Consider the following 8,680-nt stretch of genomic DNA (forward strand, 5'->3'; position numbering starts at 1 on the left):
AGGCTGGTCTCAAACTTTGCATCCTCCTGCCCTGGCCTCCCAAGCATTGGGATTTACACTACATCCAGCTCCAAGATTTTGTTTTGTTTCCAGACTGAGGTTCATTAGGCCAAGCTGACCTCAAACTCAATATGCAGTGGGAGATGGCCTTGAACTCCTCATCGTCTTGCCTCTACCTCCCAAATGCTAGGATTACAGGTGTGCACCGCCACAGTTGCTGTGTGTCATTTTGTGTGTGTGTGTGTGTGTGTGTGTGTGTGTGTGTGTGTGTGTGTGTGTGTATGTGCATGCCTAGGGCTTTGGGCACGCTACTCACACACTCTCTCTGCCACTGAGCTACATCCCTAGCCATCCATGTGTCCCTCCTGTGAGTGCACACTCCTACATGTGTGTGTCCACATGCATGTGGAGGCCAGAGGGGAACCCCAATTGTCCTACCTCAGGTGCAGTCCTCCTTGGGTTTGTTGGTGGGGGGTTGTTGTTTGGTTGGTCGTTTTGTTTTTTTTTTTTTTTTTTTTTTTTTTGGTTTTTCGAGGCAGGGTTTCTCTGTGTAGCTTTGGAGCCTTTCCTGGAACTCGCTTTGGAGACCAGGCTGGCCTCGAACTCACAGAGATCCGCCTGGCTCTGCCTCCCGAGTGCTGGGATTAAAGGCGTGCGCCACCACCGCCCGGCCGGTCGTTTTGGTTTTAAACCAGGGTCTCTCGCTGGTCTGGAGACTCACTGGTCACTAAATAGGCTAGGCTGGCCTGTCAGTGATTCCCTGGGATCTGCCTGTCTGCTTCCCCACTAAGATTATAAGTGCATTCCACCACACTGGCATTTTTATATGAGTTCTGGGGGTCAAACCCAGGTCCTCATTCTCACATGGCAAGCACTTTACCAACCGAACCATCTCCCCAGTTCCTGTATGTCTTTCCTAACAGTGAATTTCAAGAGCTGAGTGACAGGGCACAGGTAGGAACGAAAGTCTGAGAATGAGCATCCCAAATTCTGCTTCCCGGATCCTTGGCCTCCCACCCCACAGTCCTGTTAGGGATGTCTCAGAGCCTGATTCTGTTCCTAAGACTCCTTCCCAAGGATGGGGCAGCCTCCTCCATCCCACTCCTTACACAATGCATGGTCAGCTGAAGGGACAAATTATGCTGACCAAGACTGGGAGGTCATCCCACCCATCTGTCTTCAAGGTAGTGCATCTGACAGGCATCGGAGAAAACTGGTTCAGGGAGCGGTCTGGAGCAAGTGACGGAAGGGGCTGGTAGGTACAGAGCCTCTGCAAAGGCTCCAGATTTGTATGGCCCCCAAGCCACATCTCTAAGATTATACCTGCAAAGAGACAAAAGCCGGAGAGTCAAGCCACATAGACGGGAGTGATGGCGTTTGATGCTAGAGTCTCATTCACTCCTTCTGGGTCACACTTTCCATTTGCGAAAAGCCGCTTTATAGACCTTCCTGATGTCCACAAGGATAAGAGATAAGACAGATGAGAGAATCCAGTGCTAGTCCAAAAGACCAGCAAGCCACCACCACCACCACCCCTCACCCAGGAGAGTGGGCCAGTGTGAGTGAGGGGCTCCCTGGGGCCGGTCCAACCTCCAGCCACTCTCTCTGTGGGTGGTCTCCAGCCTACTGCTGCTTCCCAGCCCTCCCAGCTCAGGGCCAGGCTCCCGAGCACCCTGGCAGCCTTCCAGGCCTCCGAGGAATCCACTGCCTCTGCCACAGCATCATCACCACCATCGCTGCTGCTTGGAAAACGCAATTACAGCAAACAACAGCCGCTTGCCTCACTTGAGCCTCGCCAGCCACACCTGGAACTAATTAGCTTAATTAGGTCTTAATGAGCTACACTGGTCGGAAGGCCTATTTTTACTTAATTATCCACTAATGTGCTTGGCATGAAGGAGCGTGGACCTGGAGAATGGTTCGGTGGTAGCAGCGGCTGCCACCTCCCCTCCCTACCGAAGGGACACCCAGGAGGAATGTCTGTCTGCCAGGAGTGAGCCCTAAGGACTTGAGATCCCAGGAGTGGAGGCAAAGCAGGACACACACACACACACACACACACACACACACACACACACACACACACCATGCTATCTTCCTGGCTACCCTGCCTGAGGAGGGAGGGACCCAAGTCACACTGGACCCAGCTGATGGTGTGACAAGCAGGACTTTTCTATTCCAAGATCACTGTCAAAAGAGGACAAAAAGACTCAGTAATTCCTCTGTCTCCTGCGATGGGGAGGAACAGAGAGGTGAGGGGCTTGCTGGGGACACACAGCTAACTAGTGGGGGTGCAGATGAGTAACCTTTGAGTGGGCATTTTAGGAACAATGGGTAGCCAGGCCTAGAGGTGCAATCCCAGCTATTTAGGAGGCTGAGGCAGGAGGATCACAAGTTCAGGGCCTGCCTCGGTAATTTATCGAGACTGTATCTCAAAAATAAGAATTATAAAGAGGACCAGGATACAACTCAGTGACAGAGCATTTGCCTGGCATGTATGGAACCTTGGGTTCAACCCCCCCAGTATGGGAGAGTGCTTGATAGGATCTAGTGACACCCGCACATACATGTGTGCATACACACACACACACACACACACACACATAAATAAAATAAATCCTTAAGATTTGTTTTTGTTCTTTTTAAGTGTGCGTGCGTGTGTGTGTGTGTGTGTGTGTGTGTGTGTGTAGATATAAGCACATAAGTGCAGGTTCCCAGGGAAGCCAGAGAAGTTGGATCCCTGGTGTGGAAGTTACAGATGATCCAGCCACCTGGTGTAGTGACTGGGGGTTGAACTCCAGTCCCCTGGAACAGCAGTATGTGCTCTTAACAGCTCAGCCATCTCTTCAATTCCCAATAAATCTTTATTTATTTAATGTGTGTGTGTGCCTGCATATATGTTTGTGTACCACATGTCTACAGTGCCCATGAGGGCCAGAAGATGACATCAGATCACCTGAAACTGGATTGTGAGATGCCATGTGGCTGCTAGGAATTGAATCTCTGGCCTCTGCATGCCCCAGTATAGGTAAGCACACCCACCTCTACACAAACATACACACATACATACACACAAAACAGCAGGGCCAGGAGGTGGTAGCACATGCCTTTGATCTCAGCACTCAGGAGGCAGAGGAGGCAGAAGCAGGTGGATCTCTGTGAGTTCAAAGCCAGCCTGGTCTACAGATCGAGTTCCAGGACAGCTAACGATACACAGAGAAACACTGTTTTGGGGGAAAAAAAAAAGAAAAGAGCAGTTACCTCCCTATTGGCACCCCTCTTTGCCCTAGTCTTGGTCCTGCTGGAGGCCTCCAGATCACTAGCTTACTTGAATCTCTGGATTCTTGGGCTAAATGGAGACCACAGTCTTACTATAGAGCAACATGTCTCTAGCTAGCAATGAACTAAAGCCCTTGCTTCATGGCATCCCACTCTCTGGAACTCCAGACTTAAATCTGACTAGGGATTTCTCAGTACAAGCCCCAGCCACCCCCAGGCATCCCAAATCTAACATGAACAGGTCAGAAACTCCAATTTCTCAGGCATCAGCATGCTCTTCCCAGAATCCTCCTCTTCTGAAAATGGCCACACCATTTCCTTGCTTGCTCAAAGCCAGGAACCGAGGCACTGCCCTTGATCAGCCTCTGACACACACCACAGCCAGCCCACCAGAAGTATCTTTGGTCCTGCCTCCAAATAATAGCCCCAAATGTCAGGTTCCCACCACTTCCCCGTATGTACTCAATCCTCAAAATCCTCTGGCAGCTCCATCACATGCAGAATAAAGCCCAAAGCCCTTCTCCCATGCTGCTAAGTCCTAGCCTACCTCTTTCACCCAGCCCCCTACTTTCCATTCTCCTTGCCAAAGTCATGTGAGTGGTCTTTGGTACCTCAAAAGCCTTGGGGCCTTTGCACTGACTGCTCATTCTCCTAACTGGCAAAGCAGGACCTCTCAGCAGCCGACACCCCTGCCTCCGTGCCATCTGTTCCTCAGCCTCAGCATCCCTTCCAAGCTGGTCCTCACTTCCTTGGCAGGAAAGCCCATGGGAGCCATGGCAGACTGAGCTGGATGGTCAGGACCTTCCGGGGCTCTGGCCATACGTAGGCATGGGCTCTGTAGCCTCCTGTTCTCGCAAAGTGAATTTTGCCATGTAATCTCGCAGATGATGTCCTGGCCTTAATAGAAATCTGACCACATAATGGAGTTTTAATTTTGTTGACTATTGCCAGCAACCGGGATGGTCTGGTTACCCACCTGCCTGAAGGTCAGGGTCCCTGCGGAGACTGATCCAGGCAGCAATTCCCTCTGCCCTTTTGAACTGTAGGATCCCCACCTTCCTCCCATGTGGAGGCCACCTAAACCATACACACCCTTGGTGGGGATCTTTAGCATCACCTCCAGTCTGTTAGACCCCGTTCTCACCTGAGCCTCTCTCCTGTGTATGGTCAGTGACCAGCACAGTTCGGTGTGGGAGACCCTGACCTGCAGGAACAAGGCATAGGCTTGGGACTTAGCACCGGACTTCACTAGGACTTGCTGTCTGTCTCCCCACCTAAGAAATGAAGACATTGGTGCCGCTTAGCAGGAGAATCTAGGAGGCACAAGATGAGCCAGGCGGTACCCTATGAACCTTTGGTAACGTCGCTGAATTGCTGTTGAGGTAGAGATAGGGAGCTGGAGGCTTTAACTCCCCAACTAACCTCTGAGAAGATGGCATGCCCTGTGCTGTAGAAGATGGTCTTCCAAGCACAGCCATCTTCATTAGGGCAGCTGTGACTACCTGCAAGCGATCCTCGAGATGTGGCTAATGTTTCCTCATGAAAAGAAAGGGTTGGGGAAGCCACAGGCTGTCCCCTGAGACTCCAGCCACTCCTTCCTACACCTCCCTCCCAGGTGTATGTAATTCTGCCAAGCTGTGCATGGTCTCAGTCTTGGGAGGTAAAATAATGGTTCTCAGGGGTTTTAACCAGATCTCCTGCATATCAGATATTTACATTACAATTCATGACAGTAGCAAAATTACAGTTATGAAGTAGCAATGAAACTGTTTTATGGTTGGGGGTCACCACAACATGAGGAACTGCATTAAAGGGTCACAGTGTTAGGAAGGCTGAGAATCACTAGTGGAGAGTACGTGGGAAGTTAGCTGAACAGGGTACCCTATATATGCAGTCACAGGGAAGACACTATCTAAGCTGGGGTAATACTTTGGGGTAACACTCTTTGGGGGCCACCCCCACTCCTATAAATAGCCCCCCTCACCCATGTTCTCAAAGTAAGCCCAATAAACTGGTTGGACTTTAATGGAATCATTACTTTAGTCTGTTCTGATGCCTACTTGGGTTTAGCCACCCCAAGGAAAGTTCACTCAACATCCAGTGTTGGGGAGTCCCCAGCAACTCCAAGCTCCATCTTCAAGTCAGCACTACTGTGACTGCATCCACCACCTTCCCAGACTTGAGTCTCAGTCTCTCTACTCATCCAGTTAGGATACTTGACCCCATCAGTGGTGTCCCGGGGCCACCCTGGAGGAACCACAGATCTGTGGGTATGAGACAGCGGCATCTTTGAAATTGGAACCCTCTAAAAAAAGACAAGATGGGCGGTGGTGGTGCAAGCCTTTAATCCCAGCACTCGGGAGGCAGAGCCAGGCGGATCTCTGTGAGTTCGAGGCCAGCCTGGTCTACAGAGCGAGATCCAGGACAGGCACCAAAACTACACAGAGAAACCCTGTCTCGAAAAACAAAAATAAATTAAAATTAAAAAAAGGCAAGATGAGCCTGCTTGTGATAGCATTTCAGGCAGAGACCTTGAAGTCAAAGGCCCAGGCTCAGCCACACAAGGCAGGTCACAGCTGCCACTTTCCCTGGTATTCGGTTGGAGTAGTAGTACCCATAGTTGGCACAAACAGGCTTTGTCAGGGGCTCCATTTGCCCTGGAAACTATTTTCTGCCCTGGTTACTCTTCTGCCCCAGGCTATGAAGAACTGGCAGTCTCTTTCTCTCTTCTCTCTCTCTCTCTCCTCTCTCTCTCTGTCTCTGTCTCTGTCTCTCTCTCTGTCTCTCTCTCTCTCTCTGTCTCTCTCTCTCTCTCTCTCTCTCTCTCACACACACACACACACAAACACACACACACACACACACACACACACACACACACACACACACACACACACACACACACGCTGGGCACATACACAGCAACCCGCCACCACCCACCGTAGAGCAGAGGCAGCTGCTAGGCCTCCATGCTGGAACCAACAATTGAATGAGCATTTTCACAATGTCGCCTCCCGCTGACAGCTCCTAATTGCATGTTGAAGCCATGTGATGGAGCCCAAGTTACACTAATTATGTCATTACCCTAATTAAGTAAATACTGTATGTGCTAATTGGCTGAAATCTCTTCGGGGGATGGGCACTGGGAGAGGAGCCCTATGTCTCCTGGATTTGATGGGGGTGCTCTGGAAGTAAAAGACCTTCCCAAGGGTCACCTGGTGAAATTCAGGAAGGACCTTGGATGGCAGCTCTGGACAGTTGTGCCTGCACGGACTCTGGAGGAAAGTACTGACTAAGTCACCAAAGGCCCAAGTCAAAGGCTTGCCCTGGCCCCAACAAGCTAGTAGTCATGAGCTAGCCTTTTCTTTCAATAGGGTCCCTTGTTGTCCCTCATCTCACCAGCCCAGGACCTTTGGGTTTATGGTTATTCTGGGCAGAGGGGGCATCAAGAACCAAGTCAGGACCAAGCTAGCCGTGAACTAGTGTCCATCTTAGAGACCCAGTTATATGTTAGTCTGGAAAGCAAGAATGAGTTAAACTGATGAGCAAGCCAAGACCCAGTTGCTAGAGATAAAAAGCAAGGTGTGCTAGCAAAGAGAATGGCTAGGGCCGACAATCCCAGGAAGACGTGTGAAGCAGGGTGTTCTGAAGAAGTCTAGAGGGTTTCTGGGAAGAGCCTTCACTACAAGGCAGGGAGAAAATCAGAATACCCAAAGTCAGATCATCTTCAAGCTGTGATTTCTAAATATGAAACTCCTTTTATTATTGTTGTTGTTGTTACTGTGTGCATGCAAGCGCACATGCACGCATGCATACCTTCCTACAAGGAGGTCAGAAGACAACCTGTGGAAGTTGGCTTCCTGATCACAGGTTGTCAAGCATGGTGTCGATGCGTTTTCCAGTGAACCATTCCACAGACCCCAATACAAAACTTCTTTGGATAGAAGTTGGAAGCAGCCATCTGAAGTAAGAGGACATTAGAGTTGTAACAAGAGTGTCACCCCTGAAGCTGAGTATGGTGGTACATGCCTCTAATCCCAGTACTCAGGAGACCTAGGCCAGTTTACGCTACAGAAGGAGACCCTGTCTCAAAAAAAAAAAAAGCCAAAAACCAAGACATAAGAGCTGGGGCCTCCATCCAGCCACTCAAAGTAAGTGAGCATGGGCCAAGTGGCCCTGTGCCTGCCCTGTCCTTCATGGGGTTGTGGGAAGGGGCCCAGAGTTAAGGGCTAGGGCAGACCTCCAGCAGCTTCCCTCCTACCTCAGGGCTAGCTAGACAGTATCTGCCTCTCAAGTGTGCCCAGGTGCTTTGGCATGGCCATTCACTCTCACAGCTCCACTCCGCCTGCCTGCCTGCCTGCCTGCTTGCTTGCCTGCCACCATCTCCGAAGACATATGCTACAGCTCCACACCCAGGAAATACCACATGCTCGCTTTCTGCTGGGCAGACCTCCTTCCCACTCAATCGCTTCCCTCCCGGGACTACAGCCCCAGCACAGCTCATCCTACCCCAGCCAGGTCTCAGGATCCCAGTAGGTGATGTCCCTTCATTCATTCACTTCATTCATTCCACACAACAGGATCTGCGCTCCACAGGTGTGGCTCCAGCATAAAAGACAGAGTCATTGAGCCATCCTTTAAAAGTCGGCAACTTATTTAACCAACTGGAGTAGGGATGGGAGGATGTACGAATGCACAAATGGCAAACCTATAAAGAAAAAGAAAACGGAGAAGAATGCTAACAGTTGAATAGTAAGAATAGTTGAAAAGTGCAGAGACGGCTCCATGGCTAAGAGCACTGGCTGCTCTTGCAAAGGACTTGGGTTTGATTCCCGGGACCATGTGACAGCTCATGACCATCTGCAACTCCAGCTCTAGGGATCTGTTACCCTCTTCTGGCCTCCATGGACACCAGTCACACACATGCTTCACGGACATCCATGCAGGAGCTGTCATTTAAAAAATCAAAATAGAGCCAGCTGTGGTGGCATGCACCTTTAATCCCAGCACTCAGGGGCTGGCAGATCCCTGTGAGTTCGAGGCCAGCCTGGTTTACAAAACGAATTCCAGGACAGCCAGGGCCATTCCATGGTGGGGGGGTGGGAATCAAAATAATTTAACAAAAAAGAATAGTTGAATAAGCTGACACAATGTGCCTTGTGTCTATAATGCCAACACTGGAGAAGCTGAGGCAGAAGAACCACTGCAAGTTCAAGGCCAGCCTCAGCTACATAGCAAGTACCAGCAAAGCCTGGGCTACAGAGTGTGACTCTGTCTCAAAAAAAAAAAAAAAGTTAAATATATAAATATATACCCCCAAGGACATATGGGTGTCATTCATACTATTCTTATTCTGGCCACTTTAAGTTCAAAATAATTCTTAAATAAAAAGTAGTTTAAA

The 8,680-nt window shown here is 50.0% G+C and overlaps 1 long non-coding RNA gene across 1 annotated transcript; it reads right to left on the reverse strand.

Annotated features, from left to right (window-relative positions):
• Positions 1-679: 679 nt before the first annotated feature.
• LOC128098235 (uncharacterized) lies at positions 680-8,314 on the reverse strand. Its single transcript, XR_008214174.1, has 3 exons — positions 7,789-8,314; positions 7,096-7,240; positions 680-1,323 (listed from the first exon to the last, which is right to left on the reverse strand). It is a non-coding gene; the product is annotated as an uncharacterized LOC128098235 (long non-coding RNA).
• Positions 8,315-8,680: the final 366 nt, after the last annotated feature.

This window comes from Peromyscus californicus, unplaced genomic scaffold, assembly GCF_007827085.1.
Source record: "Peromyscus californicus insignis strain IS unplaced genomic scaffold, ASM782708v3 Scaffold_11__1_contigs__length_118956290, whole genome shotgun sequence".
Lineage (NCBI taxonomy): Eukaryota > Metazoa > Chordata > Mammalia > Rodentia > Cricetidae > Peromyscus > Peromyscus californicus.